Source organism: Oryctolagus cuniculus, chromosome 5 (genome assembly GCF_051225735.1).
Source record: "Oryctolagus cuniculus isolate XC-2025 breed Fujian yellow rabbit chromosome 5, ASM5122573v1, whole genome shotgun sequence".
NCBI classification, from domain to species: domain Eukaryota; kingdom Metazoa; phylum Chordata; class Mammalia; order Lagomorpha; family Leporidae; genus Oryctolagus; species Oryctolagus cuniculus.
Genome location: NC_142871.1, coordinates 105831154 through 105858597, shown reverse-complemented (window position 1 = coordinate 105858597; position 27444 = coordinate 105831154).

Here is a 27444-nt window from a genome sequence, read left to right as displayed (position 1 = left end):
CCCATGAGAGTCTCACAGGTATGGAAAGCCACAACATGGTGGCAAAAACAATATAAATGAAAGATCCTGGTGAACAAGACCCCAGCAGAAGGAACAGGCCATCAAGGAGGGAGGCGCCTTTCTCCAAAGGGAGTTAGGAACCTCCACTGTGATAAGGCCTTGACTAAACAAGTTCAGAGTTGGTGAACTCAAGGGGCTTCCATAGCCTAGACAGCTCATGGCAAGAGCCTCAGGTGGAGTACATTTTCAAGCATTGGACTTCCTTTTATCTGCAAACCTTGAAAAAAGATGAGTCTTTGGACCACATGACATGGCCAGCATACAAACTGGAGGCAAGAAAGCCTTGGTCCATAGAGTGAAGTATTCACTGTACACCATGCTCCATCTAAACCTCTTCTGTTGCAGAACATGGAAATGATTTGAAATTGCTTATGTCCGTTCATTGTTTTTGTTCTACAAGATCATAAGATCTTTGAAAACTCTGTCAGGCAAACTTGGCACTTTTAGCAGCAGTTACCCTCAAGACCCCAGCTGTCCTGCTCCCTCCATCAGGTGGGGAGACTGCTGAAAAGTCTACATGGATCCCTTTACCTACTGCCCCTTGTCCCTTATGTCTGCTCCTGAACCTGTCAATCTAGCAAGATTGACATCCAACCAACAAATGTCTTTTACCTGTAGACGACGAGGCTCCTGGAGGGTTCAGTGGTGAAGTCTGCTTTTCTCTGCAGGATCTTACATAGAAAAAAGCAGACTTGAGAAGATTTTTAGATGACGCTGACAGATATAGTGAGACTTTCTAGAGTTTGTTCTAGGTCAAAAATCTTACCTGGGAAGAGGTATTATTTCTTCTAAATTAGACACAAATCAGGGATTGAAAATAATCTGTTCTATCAGCTACAGAAACATTTGTGAATGAAATTCCAGGGAGGCCAGCAACAGACAGATCCTATAGTCAAATAGGCTGTTCCTTTTTTTTTTTTTTTTTTTTTTTGACAGGTAGAGAAGACGGTGAGAGAGACAGAGAGAAAGGTCTTCCTTTGCCGTTGGTTCACCCCCCAATGGCCACTGCAGCCAGTGCACCACGCTGATCTAAGCCAGGAGCCAGGTGCTTCTCCTGGTCTCCCATGCGGGTGCAGAGCCCAAGGACTTGGGCCATCCTCCACTGCACGCCAGGGCCACAGCAGAGAGTTCGAATGGAAGAGGAGCAACCGGGACAGAATCCAGTGCCCCAAGCGGGACTAGAACCCGGAGTGCAAGCGCCACAGGCAGAGGATTAGCCTATTGAGCTGCGGCACCAGCCCCTTTGAGCCTTTAGAGGTTTCTTTGATTTGATAACACCCCCGTTCAGAAGATCAGGCTGCTATCCTCTTCTGAAATGGCACAGTGGGAAATCTCTAGAGGTTATAGTCACCAGCCCAGGGATAGCTTCATTCTGTAGTAGGAAAGATCTATCTTCCTTTTTCCTGCCAGTGGAAGGCACTTAAGAGTCTCCATCAAAATTTCCAGCTGAGAGGGGTAATATTTTTCAGCTAAACCAGTCCTATTTCTGGGAAAGGACCTCCTCATGGCTAGAAAACAGGGTGTGGGGTCCTGTGAGATTTTTCCTAGATATAATCCCTTAAAGCAGAGGCTTCATCTCCTCAGGTTGGAAAGAAAAGGAACTGGAAATATCCAGAGCTTCTTGCTGTGGAGAGACACTTTCGCTAACTGCGTGGTAGCCTTCATGCGTAGAACCGAGAACTCTATGGAAGTAGAAAACATGCTGATCTTGGAAATAGTCCCTTGGTTTGACTTCCTAGGAGCCCACATAGTGACCATGGCCCACCTTCAGTTCAAAAATCATCTCTAAGGCAGAAGATATACAAAATCACCTCCATTGTGGCTAGAGGCCCCAAATTATCAGGAAAGGTAGAAAAGACTAATGACATTCTCAAGACACACCTCAATAACCTATCTTGTAACTGCTTCCCCAGATTTCTTGCCTGCTCATAACTTTCAAGTATTTCATGAATATGCTCTCAAAGTTAAGTTTGAGCCATTTTGAAATGATATAATGGAATTCTTTACTTAATAATGATCTCCTAATGGACAATGAGATACCATATATGACCAGAACCATTACAACACATATCAAATTCCAACAGGCCTTTCAAAATCTCCTGGAGACAGAAAGAAGGAGATTGAGAGACATTAGTATAATCCAGGAGATTCAGTGTTCTATATGACGCTACTAACTCCTTCTCACTCTTTAGAGGAGGATTGGAAGGAACCCTTACTGTGATTCTTTCTACTCCCACTGCAGTAACTTTCCAGACTAGACTCTTGGACCCACCATCCTGAAGCATAAGCTTGGGTTTCCAATTCAACTTCAGATCTTATTCTGGAGGACAACTTCACCACCTCCAAGGAAGATGAACAATCCTGCCAAGCCATCAAAGGATTCAAAGTCATTTTATTTAAAAAAAAATGGTAGCAATTGTTATGTACACTCTTCCCCCCAGACTTCATCTCTGAATCCCATCATCCCTCAATACCATCATCATCAAGCTGCATTTATTTTGGGAATAACCTTGCTTTCAGGATGCTAATTTTTTTCATCTTATTGTTCATTTGCTTACCTCCACTAACTGTAAAGATGTCATGTGTTAGCTTTGTTGACTGTATGTAACACCTTGAAGGTTTACATGCATTCCATTTGTGTTGGTGGACATACATATTACAGCCCTCTCTTTAGAAGTACCAAAATGGGATACTCCATTTAAAGAATGCTTTCAGTTTATTGGTACCCCTATCCTGTAGATATCTGTTTTAACCTCACTCTTTTTGGCTCAGCAGAGTGGGAGACCATGATAAGACCCATTGAGACTCAACAAGCCTCTATTAGCTCTGAGTTCTATGACCTTGCAAAAATCACTGGGCAGTAGACATCATCACCATCCTCCAACAACACTGAACATGTACATTATCAAATGAATCATGTTGCTTTTGGATTAATACCTCTACCACGTGGAAGAAAATCTACAGGTTCTAAAAGATAATATCAGGCTCAGTGATAACCTATGAGAACAGGCAGGTTCAAGTCCTAGCTGGCTATAGTTGCTCTTGTCCTCTTTAGTACTCTTTAACATGAAGTTTTCACTTTATAACACCATTTTACATTTTTGTGTTTAGGCTAGGCCCTATATGCTCAATCTCCTTGTAAAGATTATCTATTCTTGTTTAGAAGCTATCAAACTCCACATAGTCCTACAGATGAAACCATTAATGCAAGGCTTTTACCAGGATCCATGTATAGATATTTGGAGAAGGAGCCATGACTGCTGATTCCATTGTCACATCTATTCAGTTCTAAGTAGAAGAGTTGTCATTGCTCATTTTCCCTGATGGCAATTAAGGTTACCTGTTCAGAGAGAGGATTTATAAAGAGCTAGATTCCTGCCGAAGCAGATAGATTCCAGAGGGGTGCCTCCCCACCATCTGGAGATGATGTTTGAAATACTTTAGAAAAATCCAAACAGTTGGCTTCTGTGAAGGGCTTCCTTAATTGAACACTTAATAATGCCTTATTTTCATTTCTCAAGAACTAATTAGGCTCTGCCAGTTCTCTAATTGGCTTATTTTTAGTGCTTCATTTGCATCAACCTGAACAAGCATGAGAACATCCTATGTTACAGTCTATAAAAACTCTTCAACTGGTCTATCTTCCTGGGACTCCTCCTGGATTCTTAGAGCTTTCTTTGCTTCTTTCAATAAATTGTTTTGCTTTACACACTTTTTCTTGTCCATGCTCGTAATTCTTCAAAGTCTTGAGACATGAAGTGAAGCAATTAGAACACCAAAAACATGCAATAATTTTATACAAAATTACATAATTATATTGATTATATGATTTTATACAAATACAAAATAAAATTTGACATATTTAAATATTTGATAATACTTTCTAAAACAACTCAGGTACAGAGCAATTAAAAATCCCAAAAAGGGTCAGTGTGTGGCATAGCAGTTTAAACCTTTGCCTGAGGCACTGGTATCTCATATGGGTGCTGGTTCCTGTCCCAGTTGTTCCTCTTCCAATCTGGCTCTTTGCTATGGTCTGGAAAAGCAGTAGTAGATGGCCCAAGTACTTGGGCCCTTACACCTATATAGGAGATCTGGAAGAAGCTCCTAGCTCTTGGCTTTGGATCAACTCAGTTCTGCTGTTGTAGCCATTTGGGGAGTGAACCAGCAGATGGAAAACCTTTCTCTGTGTCTCTCCCTCTTTCTATCTGTAACTCTACCACTGAAATAAATAAAAGCATTCTTAAAAAAAAATTAAAAATCTTCTATTTTGTGAAATACAAAGCTATCATGAAACCAATAACAATGAAATGAATGATCCAATAACGTATGAGGATAATGCATTAGGTACATTAGATATAGCTATCCATTTTACATTCTCATTCAAGCAAGCCCTTTGGAACTCCAATTTCTGTACATACTCCAGTGAAAGGTTCTACTTTGTCCTGTGATCACTGCCAAGTTCAAGCACTGTCACTGGGGACATTGAGTATTTTGGTAGGGTAAATGTTATATATTCATCACTGAATTTTTACTACAAAAATATGATTTTATATGACAGAAAATTCTACTAGGATAGAACAGAATTGGAGGATTTTAATCTCCATAGAAATCCTTCCTTTGGCATAGGATATTTTTCCTTAAATTAAATTTCAAAAATATGTATGTCTCAAAATGCCATTATTCATCAATAAAGAAGAAAGAAAAGATGAAAATGTAACCCTTTCCAAAAATATACATCACATTTTTAAATCTATTAAAAAGATTTACTTAACTTTTCCTTTTAAGGAAGAGAAAGAGTTTTCTAGGAAGTGAAATTAGTCCTTTATTTTTATATTTGCCCTAAACTGTTCTCTTGCATACATCAACAGTGTCCATTCATGGTCTTTCATGGCTATAGTTGAGAGATGTAGCAAGATGAATATATGATTTTGTTGGGTAAGAAATTATGTGATCACAATAAACTCTGGACTAATATATTAAACAATAATCTTTTTGCAAAATATTTTATTGTGGACCTTGTACAGTAGAGTTCTAATTCGGCAGCAGGCAGCACTCAAATAAAAATAAAGTTATTTTAGTAAACCTAAATTATTATAAAATTAACATATAAAAGGTATCAAATTTATTTACACTTAATTAATTTTTAAATATTTATTTGAAAGTTTACAAAGAGAGGGAGGGAGAGACAAAGAGAGATCTTCCATTCACTTATTCACTCCCCAAATGGTCACATGGGTTCAGGGACCCAAGCACTTGGACTATCTTTTGCTGCTTTCCTGAGCACATTAGCTGGAACTCGATTAGAAGTGGAGCAGCTGGAACTTGAACCAGCACCCATAAGATATGCTGGCACTTCAGGCTGCAGCTTAACCCACTATGCCTCAATATAATTTTTGGATAGTTCCCATACAAATAAACAATTATCTCAAATAAAATAAAAAGTGGGAGTATAAAGATGTGAATAATTCAACAAAATCCAAGACTTCACTGGGAAATAATGCTTTCTCTTGAGAATTATGCCATATATTTTAAAAATAAAGTATTTCATTTGTGATACTGTGCTTTTATATGACAGTGTGTATTATCAGAATTATTAAAGAAATACTAAATAAAGAAAAATGATCTCAAAAAATAAACTGGCAAAATATGTGAGTAGGTAAGTCACATGAGAAACACAATTGATTAAAATCATAGGAAATTAGGCCAGCGCCGCAGCTCACTAGGCTAATCCTCTGCCTTGCGGCGCCAGCACACTGCGTTCTGGTCCCGGTCAGGGTGCCGGATTCTGTCCTGGTTGCCCCTCTTCCAGGCCAGCTCTCTGCTGTGGCCCAGGAAGGCAGTGGAGGATGGCCCAAGTCCTTGGGCCCTGCACCCCATGGGAGACCAGGATAAGTACCTGGCTCCTGCCATCAAATCAGTGCGGTGCGCTGGCTGCTGCGCGCCAGCCGTGGCGGCCATTGGAGGGTGAACCAAAGGCAAAGGAAGACCTTTCTCTCTGTCTCTCTTCTCACTGTCCACTCTGTCAAAAAAAAAAAAAAATCATAGGAAATTATTCAACTCACAGAATAATTGGTATATTTTAATAAGATATAGTCTTTATTAGTCAAATAAAAAACATTAAAACATACAAACCTATGGTGATACACAAGTTAAGCTTCTACTCGGGATACCTGCATCCAGTAAAGGAGTGCCAGGGATGGTCTCCTTAATTGTGTAGATCTAAATTCCTAATAACTGCCAACCTGGGATACAGAAGATAATGATTAAAATACTTGGGTCCCTGCCACCCACGTGGGAGATGCTGATGGGGTTCCTGGCTTCTGGTTTGAGCCTTGCTCAGTCCCATCTTTGGCAGGCTTTGGGAGAATGAACTGGTAGTTGGAAGATTTCATTCTCTTCATCTTGGTTTCTCTGCCACTCTCTCTGTTCCTGTGTATTTCTTTTTCTACCTGTCTCTCTCTGTCTCTTTGTCTCAGTATCTCTTTGTGTTTCCTTCCCTCTGATACACACTATCTTTAAAGCAAATAAAAATAAAAATAAACATATTCAGTGATAACAACCTCTGAAGATGGGATACAAGAGCTTTAGTATGCAATAAGTGTTGTTTGAAATAGTCTACATTTTGGTATCTCTATTAATGTTTAAATTTAAACAAAATGGAATCACCATTGCAGCGTAGCAGGTAAAGCTGCCACCTGTGACACTGGCATCCCATATGGGTTTCAGTTTGAGTTGCAGGGGCTCCACTTCCCATCCAACTCCTTGTTAATGTGCATGGGAAAGCAGTGGAAGACGACTCAAGTACATGGGCTCTTGCTACCCACATGGGAAACCCAGGGGAAGAACCTAACTCCTAGCTCCTGGCTTCAGACCAACCCAGCTCTGGCCATTGTGGCCATTGGAAGAGTGAACCAGAGAATGGAAGATCTTTTTCTGTCTCTCCATCTCTCTTTCTCTCTCTGTAACTTTGCCTTTCAAATAAATAAATATTTAAAAATAAATAAGTAAATTTACATAAACGAAATTACTCATATCATTTAAAAATAGTAGCTTCCACTATGTGTGGAAAAAGAGAACTGTACATCATTGTAAAAATAGCAGTTTGACTTCTATCTTATTATTTTAATGCATAAATGTAACCAGGAAGCATTATTTTAAATAGAGCTTTAGAGTGAGCTGCCACCTTTCTCCCTCTTCTTCATCTTTTGATTTTGATTTTCCTTAGTTTTGGTTTTGAATTTTACAAAAGTTTCCATGCTGTACCTATTTTTTACAATAAAAATAAGTAAAAAATATCTTTGCCATAATGTACTTGGTATATTTAAACCATACCTGGTTGCTCAAAATGGAGGAATCTGGAACACATCATGCTGAGTGAATTAAGCCAGTCCCAAAGGGACAAATATCATATGTTCTCCTTGATAGGTGACAACTGAATGAACAACGAAAAGGAAACCTGTTGAAGTGAAATGGACACTATGAGAAACGGTGACTTGATCAGCATAGCCCTGACTGTTAATGAACAACTTAATACATTATCCCTCTTAGTATTTTTTTGTCTGTTCTACTTAATATGACTGGTTTAATTCTGTAATTAATACACAGTTATTCTTAAGTGTTGAAATTTAACTGAAATGTGATCCCTATTAAATATAAGAGTGGGAATAAGAGAGGGAAGAGATGTGCAATTCAGGACAAGCTCAAGCTGACTTGCTCCAAATGGTAGAGTTAGAAACATACCAGGGGATTCCAATTCAATCCCATCAAGGTGGCATGTACCAATGCCATCTCACTAGTCCAAGTGACCAATTTCAGTTCACAATTGATCATAATGAAAGGACTAAGAGTCAAAGGGATCACATAAACAAGTCTAGTGCCTGCTAATACTAACCGATAGAATAAATAAAGGGGAGAGCGATCCAACATGGGAAGTGAGATACTCAGCAGACCCATAGAATGGCAGATGTCCTAAACAGCACTCTGGCCTCAGAATCAGCCCTTAAGGCATGCGGATCCGGCTGAAAAGTCCATGAGAGTATTTCAGGCATGGAAAGCCAAGACACTCTGGCAAAAATAAATAAATAAATAAATAAATCACAAACCTAAATGAAAGTTCTCTGTGAGTGAGAACCCAGTGGAAAGAACAGGTCCTCAAAGAAGAAGGTACCTTTCTCTGAAGGGAGGAGAGAACTTCCACTTTGACTATGACCTTGTCTAAATAAGATAAGAGTCGGAGAACTCAAAAGGCTTCCATAGCCTTGGAAACTCATGACTGGAGCATAGGGAGATTACTTACTGATGCCATAAACAGGAGTGTCAATTTGTTAAGTCAACAACAGGAGTCACTGTGCACTTACTCCTCACGTAGGATCTCTGTCCTTAATGTGCTGTACATTGAGATTTAATGCTATAACGAGTACTCAAACAGTATTTTTCACTTTGTGTTTCTATGTGGGTGCAAACTGTTGAAATCTTTACTTAATGTATACCTAATTGATCTTCTGTATATTTAGAAAATTGAAAATGAATCTTGATATGAATGGAAGGGGAGAGAGAGTGGGAAAGGGGAGGGTTGCAGATGAGAGGGAAGTCATCGGGGGGTGGGGGGAAGCCAATGTTGTCCATAAGCTGTACTTTGGAAATCTATATTCATTAAATAAAAGTTAAAAAAAAATAAACCATACCTGGTTGCTGACAGATTCAAAACAAAACATCAAAGTATAATGTCTTTTTAAGAACATTTTGTCTCATTTTACTTTCAAAAATCAAAGAAGAGTTCCTCAAAATTTGTTCTACTTGATAATAGATGTTGGATTATACTATAATGCATGCATTCTTTTTCACAACAGAATATATCTTTATGAAATAAAAATATGGGGTTGGGTGTTGTAACATAGTGGGTTAATCCACTACTTGGGACACTCACATCCAATATTGTAGTGCCAGTTTGAGTTCTGGCTACTCCACTTCTGATTCGATTCCTGCCTAATGCAGATGGGAATACGACACTATTGCCCAAGTACTTGGTTCTCTGCCATCCATGTGGGAGAACCAGATGGATTTTCAGATTTCTGCCTGAGGCTGACCTAGTCTAGACTGTTGCTGGCATTTGAGAGTGAAATAGCAAATGGAAGATCTCTCTCTCTCTCCCTCTCCTTGTCATTCTGTCTTTCAAATAAATACATAAATCCTTTTAAGAAAAGAAAACAGGCTGGAAATGATTCCTAAATTTGTGGTATTTTACTACTTGTTTTGTGCCTATGAATTTCACTATAGATAGGTCAAGATATGTTGTAATTATATAGCTAGCTGAAATCAATAATCAAAATGTACATATAAGCTATTGTATTATTTCATGAAATATCAAATGCATTTATTTAAAAATTTATAGTTTACACTGTAAAATGTATATTATTTGGTGAACAATAATAAATGTTTATTATATTGAATTTGCATGCATAAAGTAAATCTGTACTAAAAGATGAATTATTTTATAAATATCTGCTTATCTGTTCAATACACAATTATTTATGATTCATTTATACATTCGTCAATAATAAATGATCTATGCATTAAACAAGATAATATGAGAAACAAATTTTTTGTTAGTTATTTCTACTAATTTTTTTATTTTTTTATTTTTTAAACTTTTATTTAATGAATATAAATTTCCAAAGTACAGAATATGGATTAAAATGGCTTCACCCCATAACGTCCCTCCCACCCACAACCTTCCCCTTTCCCACTCCCTCTCCCCTTCCATTCACATCAAGATTCATTTTTGATTCTCTTTATATACAGAAGATCAGTTTAGCATACATTAAGTAAAGATTTCAACAGTTTGCTCCCACACAGAAACATGAAGTGAAAAATACTGTTTGAGTACTAGTTATAGCATTAAATCTCAATGTACAGCAGACTAAGGACAAAGATCCTACATGAGGAGTAAGTGCACAGTGACTCCTATTGTTGACTTAACAAATTGACACTCTTGTTTATGGCCTCAGTAATCACCCTAGGCTCTTGTCATGAGCTGCCAAGGCTATGGAAGAACCCTGGGTTCACTGACTCTGATCATATTTAGACAAGGCCATGGTCAAAGTGGAAGTTCTCTCCTCCCTTCAGAGAAAGGTACCTCCTATTTGGTGACCCATTCTTTCCACTAGGATCTCACTCGTTGAGATCTTTCATTGAGTTTTTTTTTTTTTTTCCCCCAGAGTGTCTTGGTTTTCCATGCCTGAAATACTCTCATGGGCTTTTCAGCCGGATCCGCATGCCTTAAGGGCTGATTCTGAGGCCAGAGTGCTGTTTAGGACATCTGCCATTCTATGGGTCTGCTGTGTATCTCACTTCCCATGTTGGACCATTCTCTCCCTTTTTGATTCTATCAGCTAGTATTTGCAGACACTATTCTTGTTTATGTGATCCCTTTGATTCTTAGTTCTTTCATTATGATCAATTGTGAACAGAAATTGGTCACTTGGACTAGTGAGATGGCATTGGTACATGCCACCTTGATGGGATTGAATTGGAATTCCCTGGTATGTTTCTAACTCTACTGTTTGAGGTAAGTCAGCTTGAGCATGTCCTGTATTGCACATCTCTTCCCTCTCTTTTTCCCACTCTTATATTTAACAGTGATCACTTTTCAGTTAAGTTTCAGCACTTAAGAAGAATTGTGTATTGATTACAGTATTCAACCAAAAGTATTAAGTAGAATAAACAAAAAAAATACTAAGAGGGATAACATATTAACTTGCTCATCAACAGGCTGAGGGCTGATCAAGTCACTGTTTCTCCTAGTGTTCATTTCACTTTAAAAGGTTTCCTTTTTGGTGCTCAGTTAGTTGTCACCTATCAGGGAGAACAAGTGGTATTTGAGTTTGGCTTATTTCACTCAGAATAATGTTTTCCAAATACCTAACAGGGATCACTTTTCAGTTAAAATTTAAACACCTAAGAATAATTGTGTGTTAATTACAGAGTTCAACCAATGGTACTAGAGCTAAAAAAATAATACTAAAATGGATAAAGTACTACATTGTACATTGTACATCAACCGTCAGGACAAGAGCTGATCAAGTCACTGTTTCTCATAGTGTCCATTTCACTTCAACAGGTTTCCCCTTTGGTGCTCAGTTAGTTGTCGCCAACCAGGGAGATCATATGATATTTGTCCCTTTGGGACTGGCTTAATTCACTCAGCATGATGTTTTCCAATTCCTCCATCTTGTTGCAAATTACCAGATTTCATTGTTTTTGACTGCTGTATAGTATTCTATAGAGTACATGTCCCATAATTTCTTTATCCAGTCTACTGTTGATGGGCATTTGGGTTGGTTCCAGGTCTTAGCTATTGTGACTTCAGCTGCAATAAACATTAAGGTGCAGCCAACTTTTTTGTTTGCCAATTTAATTTCCACTGGGTAAATTCTAAGGAGTGGGATGGCTGGGTTGAATGGTAGGGTTATATTCAGGTTTCTGAGGAATCTCCAGACTGACTTCCATAGTGGCTTAACCAGTTTGCATTCCCACCAACAGTGGGTTAGTGTCCCTTTTTCCCCACATCCTCGCCAGCATCTATTGTTGGTAGATTTCTGCATGTGAGCCATTCTAACTGGGGTGAGAGAAACCTCATTGTGGTTTTGATTTGCATTTCCCTGATTGCTAGCGATCTTGAACATTTTTTCATGTGCCTGTTGGCCATTTGGATTTCCTCTTTTGAAAAATGTCTATTGAGGTCCTTGGCCCATCTCTTAAGTGGGTTGTTGGTTTTGTTTTTGTGGAGTTTCTTGATCTCTTTATCGATTCTGGTTATTAACCCTTTATCTGTTGCATAGTTTCCAAATATTTTTCCCATTCTGTTGGTTGCCTCTTCACTTTCCTGACTGTTTCTTTTGAAGTACAGAAACTTCTTAATTTGATGCAATCCCAAATGTTATTTTTGGCTTTGACTACCTGTGCTTCCGGGGTCTTTCCCAAGAAGTCATTGCCAGTACCTATATCTGCAGGATTTTTCCGATACTCTCTAATAATTATATGGTGTCAGGTCGTAGATTTAAGTCTTTAATTCATTTTGAGGGAATTTTTGAGTAATGTGAAAGGTAGGGGTCTTGCTTCATGATTCTGCACGTGGAAATCCAATTTTCGCAGCACCATTTATTGAATAGACTGTCCTTACTCCAGGGATTGGTTTTGGATCCTTGATCAAATATGATTTGGCTGTAGATGTTTGGATTGATTTCTGGTGTTTCAATTCTGTTGCATTGGTCTATCCATCTGTTTATGTACCAGTACCATGCTGTTTTGATTACAACTGCCCTGTAGTATGTCCTGAAATCTGGTCTTGTGATGCCTCCAGCTTTGTTTTTGTTGTACAAGGTTGCTGTAGCTATTCGAGGTCTCCTGTGTCTCCATATGAATTTCAGCATCATTTTTTCCAGATCTGAGAAGAATGTCTTCGGTGTCTTGATTGGTATTACATTGAATCTATACATTGCTTTTGGGAGAATGGACATTTTGAGGATATTGATTCTTCCAATCCATGAGCATGGAAAATTTTTCCATTGCTTTGTATCCTCTTCTATTTCTTTCTTTAAGGTTTTGTAATATTCATCATAGAGATCCTTAATGTCCTTGGTTAATTTTATTCCAAGGTATTTGATTGTTTTTGTAGCTATTGTGAATGGGATTGATCTTAGAAGTTCTTCCTCAGCCATGGCATTGTTTGTGTATACAAAGGCTGTTGATTTTTGTGCATTGATTTTATACCCTGCTACTTTGCCAAAATCTTCTATGAGTTCCAATAATCTCTTAGTAGAGTTCTTTGGGTCCCCCAAATAAAGAATCATATCATCTGCAAAGAGGGATAGTTTGAGTTCTTCCTTCCCAATTTGTATCCCTTTAATTTCTTTTTCTTGCCTAATAGCTCTGGCTAGAACCTCCAGAACTATATTGAATAGCGGTGGTGAGAGTGGGCATCCCTGTCTGGTACCAAATCTCAGTGGAAATCCTTCCAACTTTTCCCCATTTAATAGGATGTTGGCTGTGGGTTTTTCCTAGATTGCTTTGATTGGATTGAGGAATGTTCTTCCATACCCAGTTTGCTTAGAGTTTTCATCGTGAAAGGGTGTTGTATTTTATCAAATGCTTTCTCGGCATCTATTGAGATAATCATATGGTTTTTCTTCTGCAGTCTGTTAATGTGGTGTATCACATTGATTGTTTTGTGCACATTAAACCATCCCTGCATTCCAGGGATAAATCCCAGTTGGTCTGGGTGGATGATCTTTCTGATGTGTTGTTGCATCCTTTTGCCATTATTTTATTGAGGATTTTTGCATCTATGTTCATCAGGGATATTGGTCTGTAATTCTCTTTCAATGCTGCATCTTTTTCCGGCTTAGGAATTAAGGTGATGCTGGCTTCATAGAAAGAATTTGGGAGGACTCCCTCTTTTTCGATTGTTCTGAATAGTTTGAGAAGAATTGGAGTCAGTTCTTCTTTAAATGTCTGGTAGAATTCAGCAGTGAATCCATCTGGTCCTGGGCTTTGCTTTGTTGGGAGGGCCTTTATTACTGTTTCAATTTCTGTCTCAGTTATGGGTCTGTTTAGGTTTTCGATGTCTTCCTGGTTCAATTTAGGTAGGTTGCATGTGTCCAGGAATCTATCCATTTCTGATAGGTTTCCCTGTTTGCTGGCATACAAGTCCTTGTAGTAATTTCTGATGATTCTTTTTATTTCTGTGGTGTCTGTTGTTACGTTTCCTTTTTCATTTCTGATTTTATTGATTTGGGTCTTTTCTTTTTTTAGTTAGTTGGGCCAATGGGGTGTCAATTTTGTTTATTTTTTAAAAAACCAGCTCCTCGTTTGGCTGATTTTTTTTTTTTTTTTTTGGATTCAATCCTGTTGATTTTTTTTTCTGATTTTATTTATTTCTCTTCTCCTACTAGATTTGGGTCTGGTTTGCTGTAGATTTTCTAGATCCTTGAGGTGAATTGAAAGCTCATCTATTTGGTGCCTTTCCAATTTCTTGATGTAGGCACCTATTGATATGAACTTTCCTCTTAACACTGCTTTTGCTGCGTCCCATAAGTTTGGTATGTTGTGCTATTATCCTCATTTACTTCCAGAAAATTTTTGATTTCTCTTTTAATTTCTTCTATGACCCATTGTTCATTCAGGAGCATGTTGTTCAATCGCCATGTGTTTGCATATGCTCTAGGGATTCCTGAGTTGCTAATTTCCAACTTCATTCCCCTATGATCTGAGAAGACGCATCGTATGATTCTAATTCTTTTGAATTTGCTGATACTTGCTTTATGGCCTTGTATGTGATCAATCCTAGAGAAGGTTCCATGTACTGCTGAGAAAAATGTAATATCTTTAGCTGTAGGATTGAAAGTTCTGTAGATATCTGTTTGATCCATTTGGGCTATAGTGTCGTTTAAATCTGTATCCTTGTTGATCTTCTGTCCTGTTGATCTGTCTATTTCTGAGAGTGGAGTATTGAAGTCCCCAAGTACTACTGTATTGGGGTCTAAGTCTCCCTTTATGTCTCTTATCAAATCTTTTAGATAAACCGGTGCCCTGTAGTTAGGTGCATATACATTGATAATTGATATATCTTCCTGTTGAATTTATCCCTTAATCATTATATAGTGTCCCTCTTTGTCTCTCAACAGTTTTTGTGGTAAAGTTTATGTTGTCCGTTATTAAGATGGCTACGCCAGCTCTTTTTTCATTTCTGTTGGCAGCCTTTCACTTTCAGTCTGTATGCATCTTTGCTGGAAAGATGTGTTTCTTGTAAGCAGCAAATAGATGGGTTTTGTTCCTTAACCCAATCAGCCAATCGGTGTCTTTTAACTGGACAGTTCAGGCCATTAATGTTCCATGTGACCAATGATAAGTGGTAACTTTGCCCTGCCATTTGCCAAAGATAAGTTCTAATATATGCTTTGAATTCCTTGTGATCTTTTGCTGTGAGGTTTCCTTCCTTTACCTTCTTTCATTTATGACCGTGTTTCTGTGTTTCTGTGTGCAACTCATCTTTAAGCATCTTTTGCAGGGCTGGACGAGTGGCGACAAATTCTTTCAATTTCTGTTTGCTATGAAAAGTCTTTATTTCACCTTCATTCACAAATGATAGCTTTGCAGGATATAATATTCTGGGTTGGCAGTTTTTCTCTCTTAGTGCCTGGGCTATATCTCGCCATTCCCTCCTAGCTTGTAGGGTTTCTGATGAGAAGACTGTTGTGAGTCTGATTGAAGATCCTGTGAGAGTAATCTGACGTTTCTCTCTTGAAACATTTTAGGATCTTTTCTTTATGTTTCACTGTGGAGAGTTTAATTACAATGTGTTGTGGTGAGGATCTCTTTTGGTCGTGTTTATTAGGGGTTCTATGAGCTTCCTGTACTAGGATGTCTCTGTCCTTCTCCAAACCTGGGAAATTTTCTGCTAATATCTCACTAAAAAGGCCTTCTAATCCTTTCTCCCTCTCCATGCCTTCAGGAACTCCTAGAACCCGAATGTTGGGTTTTTCAATAGTATCCTGAAGATTCCTGACAATATGTTTTAGATTTCTAATTTCCTCTTCTTTTCTTTGGTCTGACTGTATCCTTTCCTTTTCTCTGTCTTCTAAGTCCGATATTCTCTCTTCTGCTTCACCCATTCTGTTTTTAAGGCTCTCTTATGTGTTTTTCATTTGATCTATTGAATTCTTCACTTCATTATGATTTGTCATCACTATCACAGTTTCCTGTTCTACCAGTTGTTTCATTTCATTTTGATTCCTCCTTAATATTTCATTTTTGTGAGAGAGATTTTCTATCTTGTCCATTAAGGATTTCTGTAGTTCAAGAATTTGTTTTTGAGAACTTCTTAATGTTCTTATCAATTTTTTGAGATCTGCTTCTTGCATTTCTTCTATCTCATCATCTTCATAATCTTGAATTGGGGTGTCTTTTTCATTTGAGGGCGTCACAGTGACTTCCTTGTTTTTATTATCTCGGTTTTTGCGTTTGTTATTTGGCATATTGGAGATATTTGGTTTCTTCACTGTGGTGCTTTTTCTTGTTATACTGTGACTCCAGATTAAGTGGACTGTCTGTTTTTGATGGAGCCTTAGGGCTTGAGATGGGTGTGGCCTGAGAGCTCTGTTTGGTGTGCCAAAGGTGACACTCCCAGGTTAGGCATGGTAAATCTCTCTCTCTTTCTTTCTTTTTTTGATTCAAAAGGGAAGTAATTCCACACAACTGAACGAAGTTGGAGGTAGTTAGCAGGCAAATGATACACCCACAGGAGCCAGAGATCGGAATCTTTTTCCCAAGGACCACACAGGGAATCTGGCCCTCAGAGTGGGCTCAAATTCTCCTTCAGTCTCCCACTGGGTTGCCAAAGTTACAGAATTGTAGTGTCTCTGGAGAGTACTCATGTGAATTCCGTGAGTTCTCTCCCCCACCGTCTCATTTTTCACAGTCTCAGTTCAGTAGCACCACAAATTTACTAGGTCCTAATCTCCTGTTAATTCGCCCCGCCCAGAGTCAGGTTTTTCTGCTAGGCTCAGGGCTGGTGCAGACCTGAGGTCGCTCTGCATATGACGTATGTCCAAGATGGCTCCTGCTCTTTGACTTGCTCGCCTTTTAGAGGTGAGCAGAGAGAGAGAAACCCATGTCCGTATTGGTCACTTTTTTTTTTTTCTCTCCCTCTTCCAGTTAGCCTGGTGAACTTTTTCCCCTGGGGTCGTTCCCTCTAGTCTCCTCTTTCCGCTTGCTTGCCGGTGTCTCAGGCTATTGAGGTTCGGCTCACCTTGCGTTCCAGCGCTGGTGTGTTGAGTCTGCCACTGGTGTCCTGAACTGTGGGCTCCCACACTCTCCACGCAGGTCCACTGTGAATCACTAGTTCGGGAAGAGTTTCCTCTGCTGTTTCTTCCCCTACTCTTCCTTGAACCTGCAGTATCTCCACTTTTATTAAACTGTCTCTCCCCAGACTATCAGTGTGCTCCCTTCCTATTCCACCATCTTGAGAAACTAATTTTTTAAGATTTACTTATTTATTTCAAGCTAAGTATTACAGAAAGAGGAGGAGAAATGGAGAAAGAGAGGGGGATCTTCATTTGTTGGCTCACTTCTCAAATGGCTGCAATGACCAGGCCTGAATCAGGCCAAACCCTGGAGCCAAGAGTTTCATCTGGGTTTCCCATGTGGGTGCAGGGGCCCAAGCAAATGAATCATCTTCCCCTGACTTTCCAGGTGCATTAGCAGGGATCTGGATCAGAGGCGGAGTAGCACCCTTATGGGATGCTGACACTGCAGACAGTCGCTTTCACTAAGCCACAGTATGGCCCCAAGAAACTGAATTTTAAGAATACAATTCATGATTCTAATTTTCAAAATGTATTTATTGAGTATGTACTATACTTCAGAGGCTTTACTAGCTTACAGATATGTAAAGCCTTTGTTGCATTGAAAATGGAGGAGGTGGCTGGCCCCCCGGCTCACTAGGCTATTCCTCTGCCTGTGGCGCTGGCACCCCGGGTTCTAGTCCTGGTTGGGGCACCAGATTCTGTCCCGGTTGCTCCTCTTCCAGTCCAGCTCTATGCTGTGGCCTGGGAAGGTTGTGGAGGATGGCCCAAGCCCTTGGGCCCTGCACCCGCATGGGAGACCAGGAGGAAGCACCTGGCTCCTGGCTTTGGATCGGCACAGTGTGCCGGGCATAGCAGCCATTTCAAGGGTGAACCAAAGGAAGGAAGACCTTTCTCTTTCTCTCTCTCTCTCTCTATCACTAACTCTGCCTGTCAAAAAAAAAAAAAAAATGGAGGAGGAGGGCCTGGTGCTATGGCATTTAGCAGGTAATACCACTGCCTGCAGTGTAGGCATCCCATTTGGATGCTGCTTTGAATCTTGGCAGCTCCACTTCTGATCCAACTCTCTGCTATGGCCTCAGAAGCAGTGGAAGATGTCTCAGGTCTTAGGACCCCTGCACCGGCATAGGCGACCCCGAAGAAGCTCCTGGCTCCTGGCTTCGGATCACCACAGTTCTGGCCATTGCGGCCATCTTGGGAGTGAACCAGCAGATGGAAGACCTCTCTCTCTCTCTGCCTCTGCCTCTCTGAAACTCTGTATTTCAAATAAATAAAATAAATCTTGAAAAGAAAAATAACGAAAATGGAGGAGGAAGAAAAGTGGGAGTATGGAAGGAGGGAGGTGGGGGGGAAGAAATATCATGTCCCCAAATCTGTATATATTAAATACATGAAGTTGTATTATTTTTAAAAAGTTAAATATCTATTTATGATGCAAAAAATTACTTCCCTCTGAAAAATTACCTCTCTATCTAAAAAAGATGCAGTTTAACATAACTGTTTTACTAAAGCACTGTTAAATTCAAGTAATTTTTTGACTCTACTTTGCTAAAGATAATTAATTATAGGGTATTTTTTTCAACCTGAGCCTTATATGTCAACTTAATTTTTATGAATATAGGAAGCTTAACCTATTATCTCTTTAAGTCTTAAAGAATAATTTATTATCAATAATGGTTTTAAAATAGATAATGATATAGGATGACTTGCTAAACTGCTTATTTTATATGCAAACTATTAATTTGTTCTCTGAATATGAATTAAGAACAAAATATCTCTAGTAAGTGCTTTCTGCTTAGCAGATAACACATTGCTGGCCACATCTTATGTACCACTAGTGAAATAGAGTCCATATTTCAAAACATGATAGATCTTTCTAAGCATGTGAAAAATATGTTTTAGCAGTATAATCATAAATCAAAGATACTTTATTTTAAAAGACATTTTGAAAACACACCTTAAAATAAGCATACATGAAATTCTTCATATATATAAATATATATGTATCTTAGTTTAGTTAAGTATTTTAGTTTACTGGAAGGCACATGATATATGTAATACTTGATATTACAATCTTTTCTCACCTAAACCATGTGTAGGAGGAATAAGTCAGTAATACTGTAACTTTTTTTTTTTTTTTAGAGGAGATAAAACTGTCTTGAGAGTACATACAAAATACTGGTAGGTCTAAGTTTTGTTTGGGAGCAGATTTTTGCAGCCAACTTTAAAAACCTGTAAATGAAATGGAAATTTAAAAACCCACAACTGTTAGAATCAAATTATAGAAGAAACTGAATTCAAACCAAAACTTTTAGAAGTGTAAGTTAAAATTATTTTGATGCTTTCTGAATATTAAAATCTGGCCAATGTTTTGATATTGCTTCTTTTTTTCGTGAGCATCCAAATCAAAGCTCTACTCCTGAATTTAACTCCTATCTGGTTTTCATGATTCTACTCTTTATTTCTTTATTTAAAATCCTCCTTTTCTCCTACAACTTAAAAAGTCATCTGTCTTCAACCTCTGTTCATTTCCGCCTTCTTCCACGACCTTTTCAAAAATGTCTTTAACTAAATACTTTTCATGGTCCAGCTTTTTTTGTTTGTTTGCTTGTTTTCCTAGATAGAACATGTTTACATATTTTTGTCTTTCTGATTATGGTAGATAATCTAACCCACGGGTTCATCTGAATATAGAGAAATCCATAGTCCTTGCACCAATTCTGTAATCTTACTTCTCTCTATCCTGTCTCTGATATGTAAAGAACCAGAGTGATTGACTAGTCTGTCATTCTCTTCTGGAGTTAATCTGATTCTGGAAAATAGAAGGAAAGACTTCAGCTCACCTACTGTAGAAATCGAAAAGATGTTTCATAGTCTCCTTGCTAGAGTATTACGTTAGACTTCTGGACTGCTTTTCATTCTGAAGATGATACGTATTTAATATAAGCATATAAAGAATATGTAAATGAAACAAAACATGTGTTCTTACAAACATGCTGGTATAAAATAGACTCTACTTATTATGTTAAGGTGGGGATATTATTCTGGACTATCCAAGGAAACCACATGTAATCACATGGGCCCCTAAAGCAAAAGTGGAAGGCAAAAAAGTCTATTAGGGATATTTCCCACTAGAAGACTGAGAGGTTGAAAGCTTTAAGGGGACTGACACTCCGAGTTGTTGAATGGAAACCCCATGGAATGAGTAGCAAGAAATATGGGCACTCTCTGTGAGCAAAGACTGACCATGACTGACAGCTTGAAAGGAAATGGAGTTTCATTCTCCAATTGCAAAGAGCTGAATTTGGCCTTTAACCAGAATGAACTTGGAAGATTCATCCACGTAGTCTCCACAGAGAAGCACAGCATTGCCAATATCTCAATTTCTGTCTTGTGAAATCTGGAGTTAAGGGAACTAGCTGAACACAGAAACCATGAGATAATAAGTGTATAATGTTTTAAGCTTCAATATTAGTGAGAATTTGTTGTAACAATAGAAAACTAAAACTAGTAATCATGCTAGTCTTTCCTTAAAAATGTTATGAGAAGCTATATTTTGAATTAAGTCTCAGATACATAAATTTTCTTTTACCTCAACACATGTTAAATAAAATTAAGAGCGGAGAAAGGGAGTAGCTAAGTGAGAATTAGACTGTCAGGGCTCCAGAGTCATCATTCCTATCAATTTTTAGCAAGCTGAGAACTATAATCAAAAACTTCCTATAAGTTCTGGATGGAAAAAAAAAAAAAAACAAAAGGAGGGGGAAGATCCATTTAGTTTGCAGAAAAGAGTAAAATGAGAGAGGGCCTGTATGCTGATAACAATCATAGATTGGTTTTAGACTAAACAGAACTTGGTAAATGAAAACATTTGATCCACAAAACAATAAAGGTTGATGAAAATTTCCAAGAAAAAGTTATGACAAATAATTCATCCACTATGTATGTTCCCCCTTTTCATTCATTATCTTAATTCTATCAGCCCTTACAGCATTTTCTGGAACAGTGTTTAACTGGATCACCAGGATGAATACCTTTATAATTTTGCAGTGTTTATGAGTCTTGCAATCCATGTGGTCAAAATCTTTGATACAATAGTGATAACTATGGTAGATGTCTATAAATTCCCCATAAGCCCAGATACACTAATCTATTATTTCTTCCTTTAGGAAATAATGATTGACTGCCTCTACTGTGAAAGACACTGTGATTGTCATCAGTGATATGGTGATAATAATGTAAATATTTTATTTATAATTTTTGAGTTTATAGTCAATAAATATGTAGAGGCATATTGAACAAGTAATAACAATTTTGAAGGAAAAGAATGGGGAAGAACCTATAGTTATTTTCACTAAATTGAATTTGAGAAGTAGAGTTAGAGACAGGGAGATGGAGAGACAGAAAGAACGGTCTTCCATCTTCTGGTTCACTTCTCAAATGGCTGCGACAGCCAGAGCTTAGCTATTTCAACGCCAGGGATCAGGAGCTTCTTCTGGATCTCTCACGTGGATTCAGGGACCCAAGCGCTTAGGCCATCTTCCACTGTTTTCCCAGGCCATTGCAGAGAGCTGGGTCAGAAGAAGAGCAGCCTGGACATGAACTGGCACCCATATGGGATGCCAGCATCACAGGTCGAGGCTTAGTCTACTACACCACAGTGCTGGCCCCACTAAATTAAATTTCTAGTGAACTAATTTACTGAGTTTAGTTAACAAATATATTTCCATCCCTAAAACACTTCAGGGACTCTCAGGGGTGGCTGTCTGGCCTAGCAATTATGATTCCCATGTCTCACATCAAAGCACCTTCTATCAATACTTAGCTCTGCCACTTGTTCCTACTTCCTGCAAATGCAAAAGTTAGGAGGCAGTAGTGATGGCTTGAATGTTTGGATTACTGTCACCCACGTGTGACATGGATTGAGTTCCCTGCTCCTGCATTCATTCTGGCCCAGCCCTAGCTGTTGCAGACCTTGGGGAGTGAACAAGTGAATGTGAGTGTTTTCTCTCTCTCTCTCTCTCTCTCTCTCTCTCTCTTTCTCTCTCTCCCTCTCCTTCTCTTTTTTCTATTTGTCTCTCACTTTCTGTTTCTCTTCTTCTCAAGCACATTTTTTTTAAAAGAAAGAAAAAAGAAAACTCTTCAAATTTCTTCAAGTTTTTGTGCAACTCATCCCAACTTTGCTATTAGTTTTCATCACATAATTACCAATGATGAACTTCAGTAGTGCTAAATCTATGTAGTCTTGCTTCAAACTTCTATTCACCCCAAGGCAACTTGAGACAGAGTTCAGATCACTACTCTTTTTCTTTCTTTCTTTCTTTCTTTTTTTTTTTTTTTTTTTCTTTCTTTCTTTTTGTTTGTTTGGACAGGCAGAGTAGACAGTAAGAGAAAGAGACAGAAAGAAAGGTCTTCCTTTTCCATTGGTTCACCCCCCAATGGCTGCTGTGGCCAGTGCACGTGCTGATCCGAAGCCAGGAGCCAGGTGCTTCTCCTGGTCTCCCAAGCGGGTACAGAGCCCAAGCACTTGGGCCATCCTCCACTGCAATCCTTGGCCACAGCAGAGAGCTGGACTGGAAGAGGAGCAATTGGGACAAAATCCGGTGCCCCAACCAGGCCTAGAACCCAGCGTGCCTGCGCCACAGGTGTAGGATTAGCCTATTGAATCGCGGTGCCGGCCCAGATCACTACTCTTAAGAAAACATTGACTAAACTCTTCAGATTTTATCATTTCCCTATTCTCTGTGCCTGGAGCTTACTGCACATAACTATGATATAGCATAGAGTATTATAAATAATTTTCTTTGTCTTCCTCAACCACAACATTAACTTATTCAAAGGTGTAGACTATATTTTATATCATTCCGACTCATTAACTCAGAATAATAAAACTACCAGATAAAGGTTATTAAAGAATTCTGAAAGTAAGAAAAAAGGGAAAACAGAGAAAAGTAACAGAGCAAGAGAAGAAGAAAAGAAGAATGGAGAGTGGAAAAGAAGAAAGGAAGAAAGGAAAGGAAAAAGGGAGAAAGAAATTTTAAAAAAGGGATGGGATTTGACATAATAATAATCTATGTGCTAATTCCCATGTCTTTCAAGGATTTATTTGTAAAATATCCTGACTGTGTTTTGAAAAAAAAAAGATCAGTTTATCCAATTTTACATGTGAATTTCACAAAGAAAAAAAATCTTAATATCATTAATAAACTATTTTTAAGATTGCTCTACTATTTAAGTGAATATTTCATCTCACTCATACATTGGCAATTTTTAGTTTTATCTTTCAAATTGTATTGACTGATAATTCTTTTTAATATTTATTTTATTTATTTGAAAGGCAGAGTTACAGAGAGAGAGAGAGAGAGAGAGAGAGAGAAAGAGGTCTTCCTTCTTCTGTTTTACTCTCCAGATAGCCACATTGGCCAGGTGCTGGGCCAGGCCGAAGCCAGGAGTCAGGAGTTTCATCTGGATCTCCCATGTGTGTGCAGGGGCCCAAGGATTTGGGCCATCTTCAGCTGCTTTCCCAGTCTACTTAGCTGGGAGCTGGACCAGAAGTGGAACAGCCAGGACTAGAACCTTCCCCCACTTGGGATGTTAGCGTTGCAGACAGAGGCTTTTCCCACTATGGCACAACACCTGACCCAAGTGATACTCATTTTTTTTTATTTTTTATTTTTATTTATTTATTTTTTTTGACAGGAAGAGTGGATAGTGAGAGAGAGAGACAGAGAGAAAGGTCTTCCTTTTGCCGTTGGTTCACCCTCCAATGGCCGCCACGGCCGGGCACACTACAGCCGGTGCACCGCGCTGATCCGATGGCAGGAGCCAGGTACTTCTCCTGGTCTCCCATGGGGTGCAGGGCCCAAGCACTTGGGCCATCCTCCACTGCACTCCCTGGCCACAGCAGAGAGCTGGCCTGGAAGAGGGGCAACCGGGACAGAATCCGGTGCCCTGACCAGGACTAGAACCTGGTGTGCCGGTGCTGCAAGGCGGAGGATTAGCCTAGTGAGCCGCGGCACCGGCCCATCAAGTGATACTTCTTAAAACCCAGGGTGAACTATGGTCATTCTTCCTAAATAAAAATACCAAATGTCCAAAGAAATTTTTTGCAGTATCATTGACATCACTTAAAATATCATCGCCAGCAATTTATTTAATTTAGAAAATTTTTTTAAAGATTTATTTCATTTATTTGAAAGAGTTACAGATAGAGGTAGAGACAGAGGGAGAGGTCTTCCACCCACTGGTTCATTCTGCAGATGGCTGCAATGGCTAGAGCTGCACCGATCCAAAGCCAGGAGCCAGGAGTTTCTTCTGGGTCTCCCACGTGGGTGCAGGGGCTCAAGGACTTGTGTCATCTTCCACTGCCTTCCCAGGCCACAGCAGAGAGCTGGATTGGAAGAGAGCAGCCAGGACTAGAACTGGTGCCCATATGGGATGCAGGCACTTCAGGCCAGGTCTTTAACCTGTTGTGCCACAGTGCCAGCCCCATCCAGCAATTTAAATAACTACAGATTGTAGTCTTTAAGAAATTTCATTTTTTAACTTTGGCCATTCACTAATTGGTAGAACAAGTACAAGCTGAGTAGAATAAACAACCTGGAGCAAGAGGACATGTCTTTGACCTCTAGGGATCTATTTCCATATAATTTCACCATTTGCGGTGACATTTTCTTGGATACCATGCTTTATGACTTCTAAATAATGATCACCTCAGAACATCTCATATTTGCCTGCAAATAGTATTCTGTTGCACTTCCCCTCCCTCATTCTATATCCTTTTTTTGATATTAAAAATGTTCAAAGGTGCAATTTGAAAATGAGATTGTCTACATACATCATCTCTGCCTTTATGAAGCAAAAAGTACACTCGGTTTTGTGCCCCATTGGCAGGTTAGGTTACAATATTTCATGTATTTCTTGGAGACTATTAAAGTCAAACATCACATACATCATTGATAAATCCCAGTATCTCTTCTCCTTCTCAGGTTGGAATGCACTTAGTGTAAAAGGAGCTTGTATATAAAAGAGAGTTCCCTTATATTGGAATAAATCAAAATGAATATATGTTTAGAGGGTGAAAATTATTTTATAGGAAATAAAATAAAATGACTAAAGACTAAAATATTCAGGTTGGCTTACTTTGTTGAGAATAATTAGAATTCTGTCTGCATATTTTATTTTTTCAAGGCATTACAAACTCATTTTCTTCATTCTGTGGTAGATAATTATTATGCATATTCCTGGTTCTAATTTTATTTTCCGAGAGGTTTTCTATCTCTATTGGGAAAATAAGAACACTTACAACATTCTTCTAAAAATTCTCCCACTGTTGATTTTCTGATGATCTCAAACCAATGAATATAATAAGAAATGAGTCAATATCTGACTCAATGCAATATATTCCTAATATGAATTCTGTATTTCTTCACATTTACTTTTGGTGAAAGAAAATAACCTTGGCTTGTATCTAGTTCTTAGTGCTTGAATTTTCATCTCTCCCACCTCAACCCACAGCATCCACTTCACATCAAACCCAATTCCATCTATATATCAGAGACAGGCTCTCAAGAGAATAAATTAAACAAAAAACTAGGATCACAATTGACCTAGTGTAGCAATGTGGCAATCTCTTGCTGGAATCCATACAGACTTTAAATCAAATAGTGACAACACAATGCCCCTGAGATAACTATTTAAGGAATGATCTGATTGAGAAGAAGAGTTCAATTATTGTGTTGGAAGTTGAACAGATAATGGGATTGACAATCTGAAACTTCAAAACTATTATCATGCTTATAATATAAACCACACTTTGAATTGTAAGGTTAATTTTATTGCAAGGTGATGCTTACTGAATTTGCAGGCAATAGAGGTGTAATTAGGAGAATAAGATCTTACTAGGAGGACCTCCATGATCCTGGACTTGGGAAATAATAATAATACCAGAATACAGATAGAAATTAAGGCAATTCCCACTGTGTATTTCCCTGTGATCAGAGAAAAAAGAAGCACATATTGAAAGAGTATGTGGGGGGCTGGCACTGTGGCGTAGTGAGTGGAGCCACTATCTGCAGTGCCAGCATCCCATATGGACACCGGTTCGATTCCCAGCTGCTCCACTTCCGATTCAGCTCTCTACTATGGCCTGGGAAATCTGTAGAAGATGTTCCAAGTCCTTGGGCCCCAGCACTGTCATGGGAGATCTCGAAGAAGCTCCTGGCTCCTGGCTTTGGATCAGGGCAGCTCTAGCAATTGCAGCCAATTGAGGAGTGAACCAGAGGATGGAAGACCTCTCTCTTTCTGTCTAGCTCCGACTTTCTAATAAATAAAAAAAATCTTTTTTAAAAAGAGAGAATATGGGGCATTTAACAAGGAATCAGTCAGATAGAACTTTGAAAAAACATGTGAAAGCCTTGAGAAGGTGACTAAGATGAAGAATTCATATCAGGATAAGATAAGTTTCATTCTATGTGAGAGTAGTGCTCAGAGGAATATGATTCAAACAAATTATCCCTCTAGGTATTATAAATAACAAGGAATAGTCACTTTTAAAAATTGGGCAGACTTGAGACTTTTCATTATTCATTATTTTTGCTACAGTGCTATAGTGAATGAGGTTTGTAAGTCTTTTGTTCTCCACTTCTAAAGACGTTTTTGCTCGATTGGGTTTAGCTATTTCTGAAATTAGTGTATACATCAGAAACATCACTTTCTGAAAACAGGAGATGATTTTGAATCTTGGTCCAAAAATACCTGTGATATAATGATACAATAATGTGTTAAATTACTTTTGTCGCTATTCCATTTTTTTTCTTTTTATTTATTAATCAGAAAGCTAGACTTTCTGATATCTTGCTCTGGATGATATTTTCAATGTGACAAGATGAAAAAAGAACACATTTCTCACTCTCCCTACATTTTGTAAAAATCTAAATCATATAAGTAGGAAAGTTTTAAGTTGGAGCCTAAAGATGAAAATTTAGGAATTTTGTGACACAAATGACAAACATTACCTTGTCTGTTTTCACTTAGCTTTAACTATAGTTTAGCATTTCTTTCAATTGCATGTGTAAAAACAAATTCAACAATACTGACAGTATTTAGAACTATGTCATTGATAGAAATCACATATATATTATATCGTATTACACTAGTTGCAGATATAAATATTTGAGTTGATTCTCAATACTTCAATTATCTTACTTATTCAATCCACCTCTATATCCATGATATTTATGGGTTAATGAAGATGCTCATATATTACAGTATCATAATTTTGCTTGTGATTTTTGATAATACCTTTCAATATAATTAATTTTCTTTTTTTAACTTTTATTTAATGAATATAAATTTCCAAAGTATAGAATATGGATTACAATGGCTTCCCCCCCATAAGGTCCCTCCCACCCACTACCCTCCCCTTTCACACTCCCTCTCCCCTTCCATTCACATCAAGATTCATTTTCGATTCTCTTTATATACAGAAGATCAGTTTAGCATACATTAAGTAAAGATT